Genomic DNA, 21,130 nt, shown 5'->3' on the forward strand with positions numbered 1-21,130 from the left:
TCTCTTTTGGGGCCGAGGAGGGGGAACGGTCCCATCATGACGACGCTCTGGTGATCTCCATCCAGATCGCCAACGCTCGGGTAAAGAGGGTAATGGTCGACACTAGGAGCTCCGCCGACGTCTTGTACCTCGACGCCTTCAAAAGGCTCGGCTCGCCCACCGAGGACCTCATTCCCATAAGCTCGGCCCTCACGGGATTCACCAGAGACTCAATCTCCCCGCTCGGCACCACCACACTCCCTGTCACCATTGGGGAGGAACCAAGGACCAGGACAATAATGACTACGTTCATGGTGGTCAACCTGCCCTCGGCCTACAACGTTATCCTCGGACGCCCAACGCTCAACAAGCTGAAAGCGGTAGTCTCAACCTACCACCGAGCCATCAAGTTTCCCACCTCGGCAGGGGTCGGAGAGTCACGAAGCGACCCAGGAGAGTCGAGAAGGTGCTACCTCACCGTGGTCTCCCTCCCGAAGAGGGCATGCCCCCATATCCCAGACCCTCGAGAAGAGGCTGCCACACCAACGCACCTTGAACCCCCTGAGCAGCCTACCGAGGTGCCGATAAAGGGAGACCGGCCCGGTCAGACTGTGAAAATCGGCGCGGCCCAACCCAAAGAAAACCAGCTCCAGCTCGTCGAGTTCCTGAAGGAAAACACTAATGTATTCGCATGGTCGCCCAAGGAAATGCCAGGGATCGATCGCACGGTAGCCGAACACTAGCTTAACATCAATCCCGAGGCCAAGCCTGTGAAGCAAAGGCCACGGAGGTTCGCCCCCGACCGGCAGAAGGCGATCAGCGAAGAAGTCAACCGATTGACAGAGGCCGGATTCATTTCCGAAGTGAAGTACCCCCAGTGGCTGTCAAATGTAGTCCTTGTTACAAAGCCTAATGGAAGCTGGCGGATGTGCGTTGACTACACCAATCTCAACCAGGCGTGTCCCAAAGACTACTACCCGCTCTCGAGGATAGATCAGTTAGTCGACGCCACTTTGGGTTACGAACTCCTTACCTTCTTGGACGCATACTCGGGCTACAACCAAATCCACATGGCACCAAAAGACCAAGAGAATACCGCCTTCATCACCGACAGAGGAATATATTGCTACAAGGTGATGTCGTTCGGCCTAAAGAACGCTGGGGCAACCTACCAGAGGATGGTCGACAAGCTGTTCAAACGCCAAATTGGCAGGAACATGGAAATATATGTGGACGACATGATCGTAAAGAGCAGAACCGCGGAGGCGCACCTGGCCGACTTGGCGGAAACCTTTCAGACCCTCAGACGATTCAATATGCGTTTGAACCCCGCAAAGTGCATCTTCGGGGTTAGCTCGGGAAGATTCCTCGGCTTCGTCATCTACCAGAGGGGAATACACGCCAACCCGGAAAAGGTACGGGCCATAACCCGGATGCACTCACCCCGCTCCGTCAAAGAGGTATAGTGCCTCACGGGGAAGCTGGCGGCGCTTAGTAGATTCATATCCCGGTCAGGCGACAGATGCCTGCCCTTCTTCCAGGCCCTGTAACAAGTCAACAACTTCACCTGGACCCCCGAGTGCGAGGAAGCTTTTGAAGACCTAAAGACGTACCTTACCCGCCTGCCCCGACTCGCTTCCCCTGAGCCAGGGGAAACCCTAGGCCTTTACCTAGCGGCGTCAGCGCGAGTAGTCAGCTCGGTACTGGTCCGAGAAGCACCGCCGAAGCAGCAGCCTATCTATTACGTCAGCCACGTCCTCGCCGGAGCCAAGGCGCGGTACCCCCCTATCGAAAGGCTGGCTCTAGCGTTGGTAAAGACAGCGTGAAAGCTGCGCCCATACTTCCAGTCCCACACAATCAAAGTCGTCACTGACCAGCCGCTGCAGAAAATCCTATCCAAGTTCGACGTGTCAGGCCGAATGTTACGGTGGTCGGTCGTGTTGAATCTCGTATTTTGATGATGAAACTACTTGATATATGTTTATGATTTAATCTGCGTTTTGAGTGACGCAGGATGCTTTGATCAGGATGAGACAATTAAAGCAGGAAAATCATGTTGTGCCGGAGGAACATGTCAGAAGATTGGACGTCGGGCCGGTGGATCGGTCGACGTATCGATAGAAGGCTTCGGGCCGTGGACTCGGGCATCGGGCCAAGAAGAGCGGGTATTGTGCCAAGGATATCGGAGTTGCGGAGCCAACTGGCCGATTGGGCAATAGGCCGCAGGAAAGGACGATGCGCCGAAGAATCGGATAAAGCGTCGAGCGACCAATGACATGCCGGACAACTTGGTTAATCGCTTAGGATTAATTGTCTCGATCGAAGTTTTGTTTTGAGTGTGCAGGATTAACTACGATGAAAGTTAGCCAAGCAGCAGGAGTTACGCCGGAGTCAAGATCATGATCACGTTGGGAGTTCGAGAGTTCGACGGAAGTTCGGACGGTCGTCGGAGGTTCTACGAGAACAGATTCGAGAAGTCCAGAAGCTTGCCAAGCGAAGCTCATTGGAACTCGCCAAGTGGATCATCGCAAAGTCTAGGAGTTTGCCGGAAGTCCGCAGAAGCATCACCGAGGGTTCATCGGATGATCGACGGAAGTTCGCCGGAAACTCGCTGGAAGAAGCGATTGACGCACCGAAGCAAAGCTGCAGAAATTGTCTTAGATCTAATCGTAGTTAGCACATTGATTAAGTTGGAAAATGGGAGGTGATCCCATTAGCTTAATCTTGGGGCAATTGGGCACCTGAAAGACTGAAATTGGGCCGAATGGAGCTAAACCATTCGGACCCTGATTGCACCAGGAGGTGCAACCGCTTAGGCCAGGAGGTGGCACCGCCTGGGCTAAGCCTCCCAGCGAGACTGGGCGGTGCAACCTCCCCAGCCAGGAGGTGGCACCGCCTGAGCTCAGTCTTCGAGCTAGACTGGGCGGTGCAACCTCCCTGACAGAGAGGTGGCACCGCCTGAGCTCGGTCTTCGAGCTCTGGCAGAGAGGTGCAACCGCCTCAGTCAAGAGGTGGCATCGCCTGGGCTCAGTCTTCGAGCTCTGCCAGGCGGTGCAACCTCTCCAGTCAGGAGGTACAACCGCCTGATCCCGGAATTCCGGGATTTGATCGTTTTGAGCTCCAAATTTGAACTGGGTTGGGGCCTATAAATACCCCACCCATTCAGCACTGAAAGCACAGAACACACACTCGAAATCTTGCTATCTTTCTGTGTTTCTTAGAGCTCAAAACTGCTAGTTCTCCTCTTTCTATTCTTCAAGTTTAGGTTGTAAAGAGAGGAGAGAAAACTTCTGTAAGGGTTGTCTCCTAAGCCCGTCAAAAGGAGTGAATCTGTAAGAGGGTAGTTGGCCTTCGCCTATTGAAGGAAGGCTTCTAGTTGACGTCGGTGACCTCGTTGGTGGAGGAAGCCAAAAGTGGAGTAGGTCAAGACTGACCGAACCACTCTAAATCTCTGGTTTGCGTTTATTTTGAGCACTTTATCATTAATGTAAACCTTCTACATAGCTACTGCTCTCTGTGCCTTTACGAACATGTTTCTAAGTGCTGATCTTTCTGAATCTGCATTCAGACGTAAATCGGTGTTTTCATACATTACAGTTTACATTTACGTTTTGATTCTGCAAAACTGTCTTCTGCGCTTTTACGAACGAAGTTTCTAAGTTCAGATCCCTTTAAAACTGCGTTTAGACGTAAACTGCGCAAACTGTGTTTAGACGTAAAATTATGTTTTAGACGTAAACTACTTTTAAACGTAAAACTACGTTTAGACGTAAAACTGCGTTTAGACGCAAACTGCGTTTAGACGTAAAACTACGTTTAGACGTAAAACTGCGTTTAGATGCAAACTGCGCTTAAACGCAATCTGCGCTTAGACGCAAACTGCGCTTAGACACAAACTGCGCTTAGACGCAATCTGAGTTTAGACGTAAACTGCGCTTAGACGCAAACTGCGCTTAAACGCAATCTAAGCTTAGACGCAAACTGCGCTTAGATGCAAATTGCGCTTAGACGCAATCTGCATTTAGACGCAAACTGCAAACTGCATAAATTGCGCTTAGACGCAAACTGTGTTTAGACATAAACTGCACTTAATCATAAGTAATCTTAGAATTGGCGTTTGCATCAAAATAGTTTTTATCGAACGAACGCAGCTTTCGTTTTTAATCGCTGAAAGATTTTCGCTGCACTAATTCACCCCCCCCCCCCTCTTAGTGCTCTCGATCCTAACAATTTGTATCAGAGCGGGGTATTTCTCATTTCGGATTTACACCCGAGAGAAATGGCTCTTCAAGAGGGCTTTTCAGTCTTTCGTCCACCATTCTTTAACGGATTGGACTACACTTATTGGAAAACTCGAATGAGAGTTTTCTTGATTTCTCTAAATCTGGATTTATGGAATATTGTTGAAAATGGTTTTCAACTTCCCTCTAAACCGATGAACGAATGGTCGGATTTAGAGAAGAAGTATTTTTCTTTAAACGCAAAGGCTATGAATGCCTTATTTTGCGCTTTGGACAAAAATGAGTTTAATCGGGTTTCTTTGTGCGAAACGGCTTTCGATATTTGGCGCACTCTTGAAATCACGCATGAGGGAACTAGTAGAGTCAAAGACTCGAAAGTTAATATTTTACTGCATGATTTCGAGCTTTTTCATATGAAACCAAGCGAAACCGTTGTTGACATGTACACCCGTTTTACGGATGTCGTCAATGGTTTATAATCACTTGGTAAAAGCTTTTCGGATTTTGAACTCGTTAACAAAGTTTTGCGCTCACTTTCTAAAACTTGGGATTCAAAAGTAATTGCTATTCAAGAATCGAAAAACTTGAACCAATTTCCACTTGAAGAACTAATTGGTTCATTGATCACATATGAAATGACGTGCAATGCACGTAAAGAACTTGAGAACCACCTTCCAAAGAACAGGAAGGATTTGGGACATAGAACATTTGAAGACCACTCGAGCATAAGCTCAAGTGATGGTGAACTTAAACTACAAAGGAAACAAAAATTAAAAAGTAAAAAGAACGGAACTACTTGCTTTGAACGCAAGAAGAAGAACAAAAACGGAGATGAATGGAGCTCCTCCGAAGATGAGGAGAAAATCAACAAAGGCGAGGTGGCAAACTATGCCTTTACACCTTTCGACGCTGAGGTAATCAAAATGCCTTTAATTTACTTTGAAATTACATGATGCTTTTCGTAAAGCATTTCTCCTTTTTTAATTTTCTTGAAAATTGCATGTTTAATAATGAAAATACAAACAATTAGGAATCATGCTTATCATTCTAGTAATTTTGAAAATAATCATGAAAATTGCATGTTTATGATAAACAAAATGATTTTGATTAAAAATACCTTATGAAATCATGCTATATGTGGTTGATAAGTAATAATGTGTATCATGTTGATTTCCATTGTTATTTCTCGATTTTGAGTATATGAAATCATGTTTAATTTGAAGTTATGATTAATGAGTTTATATGTTTTGAAAATGTGCATGTTTTAATTTGAAAATATAATGATGCACAAATGAGATTGATACTAACCTTTGTCATGATTTAAAAATTGATGTAAAGGGTTTTTCCCTTCTTTTTGACAATGACAAAAGGGGAGATAGCTAGCTTGCACAATTCAAGAAGAAAGCAAAAATTGCACTTCTCAAAAGAGAAAAAATTGCTATCTTGAACATCACCAAGAAGTGCTATCTTGCAAATCTCAAGACACACAAATGCAATCATGCAAAATTTGTAATTTTGCACATCATTAAAATTTATGATGCTTTGGTGATTATGTAGAACTTAGCTATATTGAACATCACCAAGGAATGCTATCTTGCCTATCTCAAGAAGCAAAAAGTTAACTTGCACATCTAGCAACTTATATTTCAAGAAACAAGAGTTGCTTTCTTGAACATCTCAAAATTGCTAGCTTGCGGGCCTTAAAATGTAGAAATTTTTTTGCTAGCTTGAATATGGTAAACTTACTATCATACTACCATGATGATGAGCATACCTTATCTTCATGATTATATTTGAAAAACTATGGCAAAAATGTGTCCGAATGATTAAACGTGTTAAAATTATTTTTCGGACTTTTTGATTGAATGATCAAATCACTTGATTGCCATAATAATTTTACACAATTACTTACCATGATTACATGTTGGAAATTATGTGCTTGAATACAAAAATTTCCATGATAATAAGCATGTTTTACCTTCATGATTGTCATTGAATATCTCTAGTAAAACCCTGTCCGAATGTATGAAAGTGTCAAATTTCATTTTCGGATTTTCTTGATCCTAACAATTGGATTTTCTTGATACATTATCCTCTTTCAAACTTAACAAGCATATGTCATATCAAGTTTAATTCACATCATTGATTTTTGACATATGGAATCATCCAGCAAATGCACTTATCATATGAAAAATATTTTTCGAGAAACATATTTGATGATTCCCTCTTATAAAAGGAAGATATTTTTACATACAAGGATTTGACTCACTTACATATCTTAATCCTTGCAAAAATGAAGTGTGCTTTAATATCTTATCGATTTGAACTTCACATATGGCTTTCCTCCTTCATGTAAAAAGATAACAAATAAAAAGGAAGAAGCAATAAAAGCTATCTCCATGTCATGTTTTCCTCGAAATGTTTGCATTACTGGTATCCTATCACTCATTGTTGGAAAATGACATGAACCAACTTATGGCATCGCACTTATATTTAAAATTTGCTTATATCGTTCTCCTTGTTGTTGATGACAAAGGGAGAGAAATATATGAATTGATATGTTTGCTATCACTAATAGTTGCTATCACTAATGCTGATATGTTTGCTATCACTAATGATGATATGGTTGCTATTACTGATGTTGATATGTTTGCTATCACTGATGTTGATATGGTTGCTATCACTGATGCTATGATTAGGCCATACTTGCATCACTAAGAAATATATGATTGCTATCATTGCGATATGCCCTGTATCAAGATATCAAACAAAAATTTGCATCGTACGAGCTGATATCTTACCATGTGATGCAATGCTACACTTGTTAAAATATTCGAAATGTGTACATCATGAAATGATATCAAAATCTTGCTTCACAGCTTTACATGTCGATATCATGCCATATGATGAAATGCTACAATTGATAAACACTTGAAATAGTTGCGTTACGATATCAAAAGCTAACACTGCAAAGGAAGCAAAAATTTCCTAGCTTGCAACTTGCATATTTCAAGAAGCTAGAGTTGCCTTCTTGAATATCTCTAAACTGCTTACTTGCAAGTTCTAAAATGTTGTAACATTGCTAGCTTGCATATGCTATCTTGTATGCCGTAAAACTTGCATATCTAAAACTTGATAGCTTGAATGTTCTAAGCATGATGTAACATTTGCTAAATTTTCTGGCTTCAAACTTGCATGATGATAACAATAGATATTATGTTTTTCATGCAATGAGTTAAACCAATATCACAAACGCTTGATTGTGGTACTTCTCCTTTTTGTTGATGACAAAGGGGGAGAAGTATTTGATGACATAACATGCATAAGTATTTGATGACATGACATGCATAAGTTTATGCATAAGTTCATGATAACGTGTTGCAAGTATTCATGATGAATATTGCAATGACTTGAATTCAGTTTGAATTCAAGGTTCTATCAATATGGCATATTGATAGGGGGAGTTTGTTTAAACTCTGGGAGTTAGGGTTAACTCCGTTTATGATGACATGTTGCTTAGATTTTTGAATCTAAGAGTTTCTATCAATATGGCATATTGATAGGGGGAGTTTGTTTAAACTCCGGGAGTTAAGTTTAACTTCGTCATCAAGTGGTTATCATCATCAAAAAGGGGGAGATTGTTGAATCTCGTATTTTGATGATGAAACTACTTGATATATGTTTATGATTTAATCTGCATTTTGAGTGACGCAGGATGCTTTGATCAGGATGAGACAATTAAAGCAGGAAAATCATGTTGTGCCGAAGGAACATGTCAGAAGATTGGACGTCGGGCCGGTGGATCGGTCGACGTATCGACAGAAGGCTTCGGGCTGTGGACTCGGGCATCGGGCCAAGAAGAGCGGGTATTGTGCCAAGGATATCGGAGTTGCGGAGCCAACTGGCCGATTGGGCAATAGGCCGCAGGAAAGGACGATGCGCCGAAGAATCGGATGAAGCGTCGAGGGACCAATGACATGCCGGACAACTTGGTTAATCGCTTAGGATTAATTGTCTCGATCGAAGTTTTGTTTTGAGTGTGCAGGATTAACTACGATGAAAGTTAGACAAGCAGCAGGAGTTGCGCCGGAGTCAAGATCATGATCACGTTGGGAGTTCGAGAGTTTGACGGAAGTTCGGACGGTCGTCGGAGGTTCTGCGAGAACAGATCCGAGAAGTCCAGAAGCTTGCCAAGCGAAGCTCGTTGGAACTCGCCAAGTGGATCGTCACAAAGTCCAGGAGTTTGCCGGAAGTCCGCAGAAGCATCACCGAGGGTTCATCGGATGATCGACGGAAGTTCGCCGGAAACTCGCCGGAAGAAGCGATTGATGCACCGAAGCAAAGCTGCAGAAATTGTCTTAGATCTAATCATAGTTAGCACATTGATTAAGTTAGAAAATGGGAGGTGATCCCATTAGCTTAATCTTGGGGCAATTGGGCCCCTGAAAGACTGAAATTGGGCCGAATGGAGCTAAACCATTCGGACCCTGATTGCACTAGGAGGTGCAACCGCCTAGGCCAGGAGGTGGCACCGCCTGGGCTAAGCCTCCCAGTGAGACTGGGCGGTGCAACCTCCCCAGCCAGGAGGTGGCACCGCCTGAGCTCAATCTTCGAGCTAGACTGGGCGGTGCAACCTCCCTGACAGAGAGGTGGCACCGCCTAAGCTCGGTCTTCGAGCTCTGGCAGAGAGGTGCAACCGCCTCAGTCAAGAGGTGGCACCGCCTGGGCTCAGTCTTCGAGCTCTGCCAGGCGGTGCAACCTCTCCAGTCAAGTGGTACAACCGCCTGATCCCGGAATTCCGGGATTTGATCGTTTTGAGCTCCAAATTTGAACTGGGTTGGGGCCTATAAATACCCCACCCATTCAGCACTGAAAGCACAGAACACACACTCGAAATCTTGCTATCTTTCTATGTTTCTTATAGCTCAAAACTGCTAGTTCTCCTCTTTCTATTCTTCAAGTTTGAGTTGTAAAGAGAGGAGAGAAAACTTCTGTAAGGGTTGTCTCCTAAGCCCGTCAAAAGGAGTGAATCTGTAAGAGGGTAGTTGGCCTTTGCCTATTGAAGGAAGGCTTCTAGTTGACGTCGGTGACCTCGTCTGTGGAGGAAGCCAAAAGTGGAGTAGGTCAAGACTGACCGAACCACTCTAAATCTCTGGTTTGTGTTTATTTTGAGCACTTTATCATTACTGCAAACCTCCTACATAGCTACTGCTCTCTGCGCCTTTACGAACAAGTTTCTAAGTGCTGATCTTTCCGAATCTACATTCAGACGTAAATCGGTGTTTTCATACATTACAGTTTACGTTTACGTTTTGATTCTGCAAAACTGTCTTCTGCGCTTTTACGAACGAAGTTTCTAAGTTCAGATCCCTTTAAAACTGCGTTTAGACGTAAACTGCGCAAATTGTGTTTAGACGTAAAACTGTGTTTTAGACGTAAACTACTTTTAAACGTAAAACTACGTTTAGACATAAAACTGCGTTTAGACGCAAACTGCGTTTAGACGTAAAACTATGTTTAGACGTAAAACTGCGCTTAGACGCAAACTGCGCTTAAACGCAATCTGCACTTAGACGCAAACTGCGCTTAGACGCAATCTGAGTTTAGACGTAAACTGCGCTTAGATGCAAACTACGCTTAAACGCAATCTGAGCTTAGATGCAAACTGCGCTTAGATGCAAACTGCGCTTAGACGCAATCTGCATTTAGACGCAAACTGTAAACTACATAAATTGCGCTTAGACGCAAACTGTGTTTAGACATAAACTGCACTTAATCATAAGTAATCTTAGAATTGGCTTTTGCATCAAAATAGTTTTTATCGAACGAACGCAGCTTTCGTTTTTAATCGCTGAAAGATTTCCGCTGCACTAATTCACCCCCCCCCTCTTAGTGCTCTCGATCCTAACAGGTCGAGCTCAGCGAGTTCGACATCCAATACTCTCCTCGGAACGCCATCAAAGCCCAGGTACTAGCCGACTTCATCTCTGAACTAACGCCCGAGGATTGTGCAGATGGACGGAGGGACACCGACCGCGCGTGGACCCTGCACGTCGACGGCTCCGCCATCACCGGCGCAGCCGGAATCGACCTCGTCCTTAGAAGCCCTATTGGAGAAACCTACGACAGGTCCATCCGACTGCAATTCCAAGCCACTAACAACGAAGCCGAGTATGAGGCGCTACTAAATGGCCTACGCCTCGCCTTGGAGATGCAGGTAGACAACCTCGAGGTATTCAACGACTCTCAGCTGGTGACAGGACACGTGAATGGGAGCTACGAGGCCCGGGACCCCACAATGGCATCATACCTGGCGGAAACGCAGCGGCTCGCCCGCCTCTTCAGCCGGTTCTCAATCACGCAAGTGCCCCGGGCCCAGAACGCATCAGCCGACGCCCTGGCGAAAGCAGCCTCCGCATGGGGTTTAGAAGAAACCTCCGTGACCGAGCCCATAGCGGCGCCAACCATACCATCCTGCGGCGTCATCGAGACTCGAACCCCGCCCAACTGGATGGAGGAGATACTCCGCTTCAAGACAGATGGGACGGAGCCCGACGACCCAACGGCAGCAAGATGACTAAGGTGAACACAGGCCTAGTATAGCTTAGTCGGTGGGAAGCTGTACCGCAGAGGTTTCTCACAGCCCCTCTTGCTCTGCCTCGCGCCACCCGAAGCTAACACCGTCCTTGCCGAGCTTCATGAGGGAATTTGCGGGGAGCATATCGGGGGTCGGACCTTGGCCTTCAAGGCCCTCCGACAAGGATACTACTGGCCAACGATGCGCCGAGATGCCGCATCATACGTGCAACAATGCCAACCGTGCCAACAGCACGCCAGACTGCAGCATCAACCGGCGGTCCCTCTCAACTCGATGGAAATCGCTTGGCCCTTCGCCCAGTGGGGACTCGATCTCCTCGGCCCCTTTCCTCCGGCTTCGGGGCAACGACGTTTCCTCATTGTCGGGGTTGATTATTTCACAAAATGGGTTGAAGCCGAACCCTTGGCCTCCATCACCGAGAAGCAAGTTCAAAGCTTCACGTGGAAGAACATCATCACTCGGTTCGGGATCTTGAGGGCCATTATCACTGACAATGGGGCCCAGTTCAACAACGCCAAGTTTAAAGCTTACTACTCGTCGTATGGAATACAACTGAAGTTTAGCTCGGTGGCACACCCCCAGACCAACGGGCAAGCCGAGGTAATGAATCGGGCGATTCTAGAGGGCCTCAGGAGGAGAGTCTCGGGCGCGCACGGAACCTGGGTAGACGAGCTGCCGAACGTTCTATGGGCAATGCGGACAACCCCGAAGACGGCTTCAGGCGAATCCCAGTTCAGCCTTACATTCGAGACCGAAGCGGTCCTCCCGCCCGAAATGGTATTCCCAACTTTTCGCACCTCGGGTTACAAACAAGATGGTTCTGAGGAAGGCCTGAGAGCGCACTTAGACCTCCTTGAGGAAAGGAGGATCGAGGCCCACCTGCGCTCCCTGGCCTACAAAAAGGCCGTGGCACGAATGTACAACCGAAGAGTCCGTCCCCGCCCAATCAAGATCAGAGATCTCGTCCTCCGCAAGGCAGAGGTAACCGACCCGACCCGGGCGGGAGGCAAGCTCGCACCCAACTGGGAGGGCCCATACAGGGTCTACGACATGGTCCGAGAAGGGACCTACCGACTCGAAACTATGGAAGGAAACCACTTACCAAGAACCTGGAACGTAGCAAACCTGAAGAAGTTCTATCCATAAAGAAAGATCAAACGAGGGCATGCATTATAAGGGACTCACGCAACAATAGTCAGAACGAACTACCTCCAATATAAAAGATCTGTACATGCAATGGGTAGGCGATACAGAGATCAAAGGCTGACCCGACCAAAAACAAAAAGTAAAATACAAATCAACTCGGAGGAGGCGTCTCGGGCCCATCATCAAAGGGAACGCTCCCCGGCATATCCACGCCATCATCCGCAGGGTGATCGGCAAAAGGGTCCGGCTCCAGCTCCCACTCCGGATGGGTTGATCGGGCGCGAGCACAGGCCACCCGGTATCCGAATTCATACGTCACCCGCCCCGACCTTACCAAGCCACGCTCAAAACTCGCCGAGGCCTTGTACTCAACAACCACTCTCTCCAGCCGCTCGGGCAGCGCTCGCTGCTCTTCCTTCAGGGCTTCCTCAGCTGCCCAGGCCGAAGATCGGGCGGACTCGATGTCGTTCGAGAGCGTCTGCAGTTTGTCATCCAGCGTTCGGGCCCGAGCCTGACTCTCCTCCAGCTCGGCCTTCAGGCGCCTCACCTCCTCCTCCAAAGCCGAGGCGCGCTGCTCGGCGGCTGCTACAACCTCTGGGCCGGACGACCGCCTCAGCTCTTCGTTCTCGAGGCGCAGCACGGCGAAGGCGCTCGATTGGCGCTCGATCATCTTCCCAGCGTCAAGGGCCCGGTCAAGCAGAGCCATGGCGTAATGTTGGCCCTGCACCGAGATGTAACGTCAAGATCCACAGGAAATAGCCGTTGAATGGGAGCGGGATGCCGGTACTTACCCAGACCAGAGACTTGGCTGCCCGATCTGCCAAGGCCTCCGAGGTCAGGCCGTAAAGCTCCTTGGCCAACAGCGGGTGCAGCGCGCCCCGGATGAACTCCTGGGCCATCGATCCATCGGCCCATACACGGCTGTCCGCTTTAAGGGCGGACCACCGAGGAACATAGGGAGTTCCCGCCGCTCCAGTAGGAAGGCAGGTCATGCCCGGAGTCCGGTACTCCTCGCCGGCCGACCCACCGACGTAGCACAAGTCCCGCATCGACTTCGGGCGCAAAGAAGCCCCTGGCGCAGGATCCCCTCCGGCTGACCCGGCCGCCTCCTTGCCTTTGGCAGCCCCCGAGGCCTCGCCCAGCGGAACGCCTCCCGCAAGATTGCGTTCACGAGCAGCCGACCTCGCGGACACCTTCCTGACCACGGTCTTCAGTTTCTTGGATGGGCGCCTCACGTCCGGAGAGCCCGGGCCACCCTCCGACGCCCCCCTTTTCGGGACGGCTCCCGAACCGTCACCACCCCGAGGCGCGGCCACCCTGGATCGGCCCTGAGACGCTTTCTTCACAGATTGAAGATCCACCATTTCTGCAAGAGAAAGCCCGGTTGGTCAGGCGGCTCGAGACAAAAAGCTATACGCGGCATAAAGAACAACCATACCCTCGGCAGTTGGGCTCAGCCCTGCGGTGGCCAGCCACTCCTCGGTCATCTCCTCGATTGCCCGAGAAGAAGACAGAATGCCCCTCAGACGATCCACATCTGCCGACTCCCTGCCAAAAAGCAGCGGGAGGACATTGTCGATAGAGCGGGAGGTCCACCCAGTGCTGAAGCCCCATCCTCGACTGCAACTGACGAAGAAGAAGCGGCTCTTCCAACCTTTATTGTTGGAAGGAGCGTCGTCGATCTTGAACCCACTACGCGCGGCCAGGTAATAGCCGCCCCGACCCCGACACAGTCGAAAGCAAGCCAGAAATAGATCCCTGGACGGTTCTATCCCGGCCGCCCGACACTCTCCAAGGAAGACGACTAAATAGCGCCACGAATTTGGCGCCATCTAAGATGGCGATATACCCCACTTACGAAGGCAGTCCTCAATCATGGGATGGAGTGGAAACCGTAACCTCGCCTCAAGGGCGCCCGCCGTCAAACCAAACCCCTGAGGAAACTGGTCATACGGGCGCTGACCCGGACGGGGGGCGGACAGGGTATAACCCTCCGGGATCCAGTAGCGAGCCCGAAGCTCCCCCAGAAGCTCCTCCGTCACCACCGAGTCTACGTCATGCCACTGCTTGAACTTCTCAAGCAGGGCAGAACTCCCTCCCACTTCTAGGGATACGCTCCCGGAGACAAATGCCTAACCCCGGGGCGCTCGGAAGAGGAGGTAGAAGTTGAAGGAGAGGAGGAGGAGGAAGACGAAGACATCCTAACCTCAAGACGATGGGAAAAGGCCTGAGTCGAGAGACAGAGCGAACAGGGAGCAGCAGCGGCTGGACAGAATAACGGCAACCAAGCAGTGGCAGGGGAACCCCTCTGGGGAAGGCTTATGTATAATAAGCCATGGACGACGGTCGAGCTTCCCGAGGAAGGAAAAGCAGATCGCGGCCCTTGAGGCCAGTAGAGCGCCTCAGAATCCCACATTCACCGATTTCGGAGATCCCGCCCAGGGGAACCTGATCCCCGAGAGCCGCGCCACCTCCCCTCGGAGCGCCACGTGGCGTGCAGCGCCGCACACCCCACCGCCACAACTTACGGCGCCTGCATTCCTGCCTTTGGAAGACAGCAAAGCAGTGACTCCCAGGTACAATAGAGGCCTGCGTCCCAAGCACAGCGCCAACACGAGGCAACTTGCGACTCGTCGATCCAGTCATATTACGAGTCGCTCTAGTTCGGCCTCTGACTTGCGACTCGTCGGTTCAAAGCATATCCCGAGCTGCTCCAGTTCATTTCCCGACTTGCGGCTCGGTGATCCAGTCATGGCGAGTCGCTCCAGTTCAGTTCCCGACTTGCGACTCGTCGATCCAGTCATATTACGAGTCGCTCCAGTTCGGCCTCCGACTTGCGACTCGTCGGTTCAAAGCATATCCCGAGCTGCTCCAGTTCATTTCCCGACTTGCGGCTCGGCGATCCAGTCATAGCGAGTCGCTCCAGTTCAGTTCCCGACTTGCAACTCGTCGATCCAGTCATATTACGAGTCGCTCCAGTTCGACCTTCGACTTGCGACTCGTCGTTTCAAAGCATATCCCGAGCCGCTCCAGTTCATTTCCCGACTTGCGGCTCGGCGATCCAGTCATGGCGAGTAGCTCCAGTTCATTTCCCGACTTGCGGCTCGGCGATCTAGTCATGGTGAGTCGCTCCAGTTCATTTCCCGACTTGCGGCTCGGCGATCCAGTCATGGCGAGTCGCTCCAGTTCAGTTCCCGACTTGCAACTCGTCGATCCAGTCGTTACGAGTCCCTCCAGTTCAGTTCCCGACTTGCAACTCGTCGATCCAGTCGTTACGAGTCGCTCGTTTGAGTCAAACATTACACAAGGACGCCATCCATCCATGGAACTCTAAAAAATCACTCCGCCTAGGGGGGGGGGGGGAAGTGATAGGGGGGTCACCATAGAGTCAACGGGGACACGGACTGTGACGCTAGCCATCCCATGGTTGGACAATCGAAGTGACTCCCCTCAGGGAGTAATGGCGACGCGACATGCCACGATGCCATCCGCGCGTGGCCCGCACCCTGCCCGAGTGAACGGCCATTAACGCTGACCCGACGTCGCCAACGTCACCCCCTCTCAGCCAGCGGCTCCGTCGCCCATACCCTGCACGTTCACCCAAACGCAGAAGGCGACGACCGAGGCCGCCCATACCCTGCGACAGGATGGTCCGCCACGCGACCCTAATGGCGATGTCAAATCCAGCCAGAGGCACGACCCTGCTCTGACAGGCAGGAACATCAGGTAGTATCAGACCCAAACTATAAATAGTCCAGAGCCCTAAAGGTAATGGGGAGGGGGACAACAGCACGAGTTCTACACACAGAAGTCCTCTTCTCGTCCACTAATTAGACCGTCGGAGGGGTCGGGCCGAAGATACGGTCCGACCTTTGTGCAGGTACACGGCGACCGCGTTACCGGGACGCTGCAACTAGCCATCTCCAAAGACCACGCCCCGATCGGGTTGCCGCGAGCGCTTCCCCAAAGACGTCAAGAAGCTCTACCTGTGATTCTCGGCATCCGGACCCCTGAACCGAGCCATACCGCCCCGAGGTCACGGCTTAAACAGGTGCAGACCGCATCAACATCGCTGCTAAATTTCTCCTCGTCTGCTGCAATCCTCCAGATCCTGGGCGGATCTGCCTTCTCCGATGGCCATCGATACCCGAACGGCCCTACCCTACGTCCGCTCATCGTGGCCTACGCAGGTCTTGCCGTTGGCGATGTCGCTGCTTCCGATTTGAAGCCCATCGCCGAGGAGACGACGCTTCTGATTTCTGCCGTAGACTCGATCGAGGGTGTTGTCGTCTCTAGGACCAGCCTGGGGAGCAGAGACGTCTGATTGCAGCCATCCCTCCCCGGTCATTACTCTCTAAACTGCACCGATTGTAGTTCTTCTTCTTCAATAATCCTCCTCCAGAACGAAGGAACTGGGACGAGCACCGATTCTTGGCCGCCGACCAATTGCAACCATCCCTGCTCTGCCATTGTTCTCTGAACTGCACCGATTGTAGTTCTTCTTCAACCAACTGGGACAAGCGATGGAACTGGGACAAGAACCGGTCCTTGACCGCCGACAATAATCGGTCGTACGATGATAGCTTCCCTGCTTCCGGTCACGACCATGGCTACCACACCAAGTTTCAAGCCTATGGTGCAACACCAAGTGTTTGTTGGGCCCAGTCTGCATCACAATAGCATGCACTCTTGGTTCCTCCTTACCGCAGAACTCTTGGTTCTTCCTTACTGTAGAACTTTTGATTCCTCCTTCCTCCTTACTGCAAAACACTTGATTCCTCCTTCCTCCTTACTATAGAACATTTGATTCCTCCTTCCTCCCTTCTTACTCCAGAACACTTTATTCCTCCTTACTACTGAACTACTGCATAGATATCTACAACTTTACATAATATTGCATAGAGTTAAACATTTCATTCGATGAAGACCTCAGGTGACATTGATATGTACCAACAATTCTTCCTTTTTTTTTTTTTTTCGCTATAGACTTCTACTTGCTCCCATATAGTAGTCTATATCTTCTATATGTCTTTATCATCTATGCTCTAGTTACCGTTCCCATAGGGAACCATAGTACTTTCCCTATCTCCATAAATGCAGCAATCCTCATCCCCTTCAAATTATCCAAAGGTAGTAACTATATATCCTGGTGTGCTCAATTTTTTAATCTTCTATTTGACTATGACCTTCTAGGCTATGTCGATGGCTCTCTTCGATGTCCACCAGCGATAATCAATATCCCAGGAGCACCTAGTCCAATATCAAATCCGGACTATAAACTATGGTTACGCCAGGATCGTCTCATTCTTTGCAAGTAACAAACCACCTTGGCAAATCATTCATGAACTCGCATGCTTAGTCTCCTATCCGGACTTATGAAAACAAAATAAGAGGGAAGTACTATTGCTGATTATCTGCACAACATAAAGAAGTTATTGTCTATATCCTCAATGGCCTAGGAGACGAGTACAAGGAACTGACAGCAGCAATCAGCAATACGGGCACGTGATTCACTAGTATCGTTCGAAGAACTCTATGATAAGCTGACTGACTTTGAGATATATCTCAAGTGTGAGGATAAATTGCTAGGACTATCCATCATGGCTCAAGTCAATCAAAAATCTACGAGGAGTGGCAATCAGTATAACAAGACTATCAACAAAGGTTTGACCAAGATGCCTCTTGAACCTTTGAGCTCCAACCAAACCCCTCCTCCATATCATCAACATTTCAATCACAACAACCAAGGTGGCTACTTCAATCATTAATAGTTCTAGTGCCCTCAACACACAAACCAACGAAGAGTTGTCTGCCAATTATGTAATAAAGTCGGTCACTCTACAAAAGTCTATCAATCTTGATCCTAACTTCCTGTACAATCACATTGGCCTCAAGTAAATCTTATTACTACTTCAAACACTACTGATCATAATTTGATCGTGGATTCTAGCGCATCCCACCACATTACCTCTGATCTACAGAACTTGTCGATCCACAACAACTATAGTGGACATGACGACATCATCATCAGTGACGGTAAAGGACTTCCTATTACTCATACTGATTCAACAATGCTTAATTCACCTACCACAACTTTTACACTCGATGATGTTTTGTGTGCACCTCACATTAAATGAAATCTTATTTTCATTTCTTAATTTTGTAAATAAAATAATATCTCTATTGAATTCCCAAATGTTCAAAAACTCAAGTTGAAAAACTATTTTCTAAATCCCCAAACATTAAAAAACTTAAAATATTTGGTTGTTTATGTTATTCGTGGCCACACAAGATAGCACCAAGATCTAAACCTTGCATCTTCATAGGATGTTCTCTTGAACATAATGTCTTTCGATGCTATGAATCAAAAACTCAAAAAGTTTTTATTTCACGTCATGTTGTTTTTGTGGAGTTTGTCTTTCCATTTCAAAACCACGAGTCTCCTACCATGCAGGCCACTCCAACAAATATACATCACTGGAGTATACTATCGATCCCCTCAAACGAAACTCTTCCCACACCATCCAGTCCTTTTTATAAAGATCCACGCTCTTTTGTTCTCCCGGTTCAACAGCTCTCTACTCCCTCCATTCCGTCTTCTTCACAAGCCTCCCCTACTACTGAAGTAATATCCTTAGAAATACAACAACCTTCTTTACTTAGTGCCTCTGATGTATGACAACCTATCCCGACCCCGGTTGATGCCTCTCCACCATCTATACCAATACCATAACCTACAGTTCCTAGATATCCAATGACAACATGCTCAAAAAGTGATATTTCTAAACCATGTCAAGTTCTCGACCTATATGTTATCACCAAATCCTCTCATGAAACCCGTGAACCCACCACAATTATTCAATCCTAAAAATCTCCATATTGGTGTAAAGCCATGTGTGAAGAATATGATGCTCTACTCTATAACTCCACATGGACTCTTATACCTTTTCATCCTACACAAAATATCATCAAGTGTAAATGGGTCTTCCGAATTAAGTGGAACCCTGATGAGTCTGTTGCTCGATATAAAGCACATTTAGTAGCCAAAGGGTTTCATCAACAACCTGGAGTTGACTTCGCAGGGACTTTTAGTCCTGTAGTTAAACCCACAACAATTCAGCTTATTCTAAGTTTGGCCATCTCTATATGCTGGCACTTACGACAATTGGATGTTAACAATGTCTTTTTATAGGGGACTCTAACTGAAGATGTTTTTATGCAGCAACCCCTTGACACACACTCGAAGTGACTCACGAAAACCATTTCGGAAAGATCTTTAAATTAAAATCTGATTTCGTTGAAAACCATTTTGGAAAGATCTTTAAATTAAAAGCATACGGAAGTGTAGTTGATGTAAAGCAATGGAGACAATTTGAAGTTAAGATAAATAGAAGAAGGTAAATGCAAACCGAGATTTATAGTGGTTCGGTCAATCTTGACCTACATCCACTTTTGGCTTCCTACTCCGACGAGATCACCGACGTCCTCTAGAGGCCTTTTTTCAATAGGCGAAGGCCAACCACCCTTTTACAGCTTTTCTCCTTTTGACGGGCTTAGGAGACAACCCTTACAAGTTTTCACTCCTCACTTGAATGATCAACACTTAGAAAGAAAGAGGGAGAAGAACTCTAGCTTTTACAACACTTTTAAGCCCTCAAATACTCAGAATTAAAGCAAGTTTTTGGTGCCCTTTCATGCAAGAAAGGATGGGGTTTATATAGGCCCCAATTAGTTTGAAATCGAAGCTCAAAGGTGTCCATTCCCGGATTTCTAGGGTCCTAGCGGTACCACTGCCATTATTGGGCGGTACTACCGCTTGTCATTTATCACTGAGCAGTACCACTGCTCAATCTAGGCGGTACTACCGCCTGACAGTGCTCAAAGGCTGAGCTCAGGCAGTACCACCACCTGATAGGGGTGGTACTACTACCTAGAACTCCTGGGAGACCAAGTCTCCTGGGTGGTACCACCGCCAGCCAGGAATTCTAGGTCCGAATGGGTTGTTTCATTCGTCCCAATATGGGTCTGTTAAGGGCCCAGTTAATCCCTGATTAAGTTAATGGGATCACCTCTCAATCCTAACTTAATCTACATACTAACTACGATAATTAAGACATCAATACTGTAAATCGTGTTCCAGTGCGTCAATCGCTTCTTTCGGTGAGCTTCCGATGAACTTCCGGTAAACATCCGACGAACCCTCAGCGATGCTCCAGCGGACTCCCAGCAAACTCCTGGATTTTATGACAATCTTCTTGCTGAGTTCCGACGAGCTTCTTTGTCTTTTGGATTTCTCAGATTGTTCCCGCAGAACCTTCGACGAACGTTCGGACTTCTGACGAACTCTCGAACCCCCAATGTGATCTTAGTCTTGACTCCGGCTCAACACCTACTGCATGTCTTACTGCCATCATAGTTAATCCTGCATACTTATCTCAACGTATAGATTAGATAAACAGATGACAATTGACTTCATAATCAAAATCCAACATTCAACAATCTCCCCCTTTTTGATGATGACAATCAATTGATGACGGAGTTAACCTTAACTCCCCCTATCTATATGCCATCCTTGAGATAAGTCATTCTTGAATTCAAGAGATATATTGATAAGTTAAGTTCATTTAAACCTATCAATACCCCCATCATGATTCCTATCATGATGTATCTTTTTGAAAATGATGTCAAGGCATGACATCCATTTTCAAGTCTTATATTTCAAACATGAAGGATAGCAATCATAGCAATTCATCATATGATAAGATATCAACATTGTAAAATTACAATGTAAGCTCTAGATATCTTATCATTAATGCAAACATTTCAAGTGTATAGCAATTCATTCTATTATCAATTTACCATATATTTCTCCCCCTTTGTCATCAACAAAAAGGAGAACGATTCAAGCGTATTTCAAGCATAGTAATAAGTGTGGTAAAAATTCATATTATTTTTCAATAATAAGTGGTAAGATACCATTCACACAAATTATTTTTCAAGCAATCATTATTAGGATCAGAGCGGCACTAAGAGGGGGGGGTGAATTAGTGTAGCGGATTAAAACTCGTAAGTTTGAAATCGATTTCGTAAATGTGTAGAGATTTCGATTCGACGAAGGATGACTTAGCTAAAATAGCTCAAGTAAAGGTAGTCAAGAGTAGAGAGA

Source organism: Musa acuminata, chromosome BXJ2-7, assembly GCF_036884655.1.
Source record: "Musa acuminata AAA Group cultivar baxijiao chromosome BXJ2-7, Cavendish_Baxijiao_AAA, whole genome shotgun sequence".
Classification (NCBI taxonomy): Eukaryota; Viridiplantae; Streptophyta; class Magnoliopsida; order Zingiberales; family Musaceae; genus Musa; species Musa acuminata.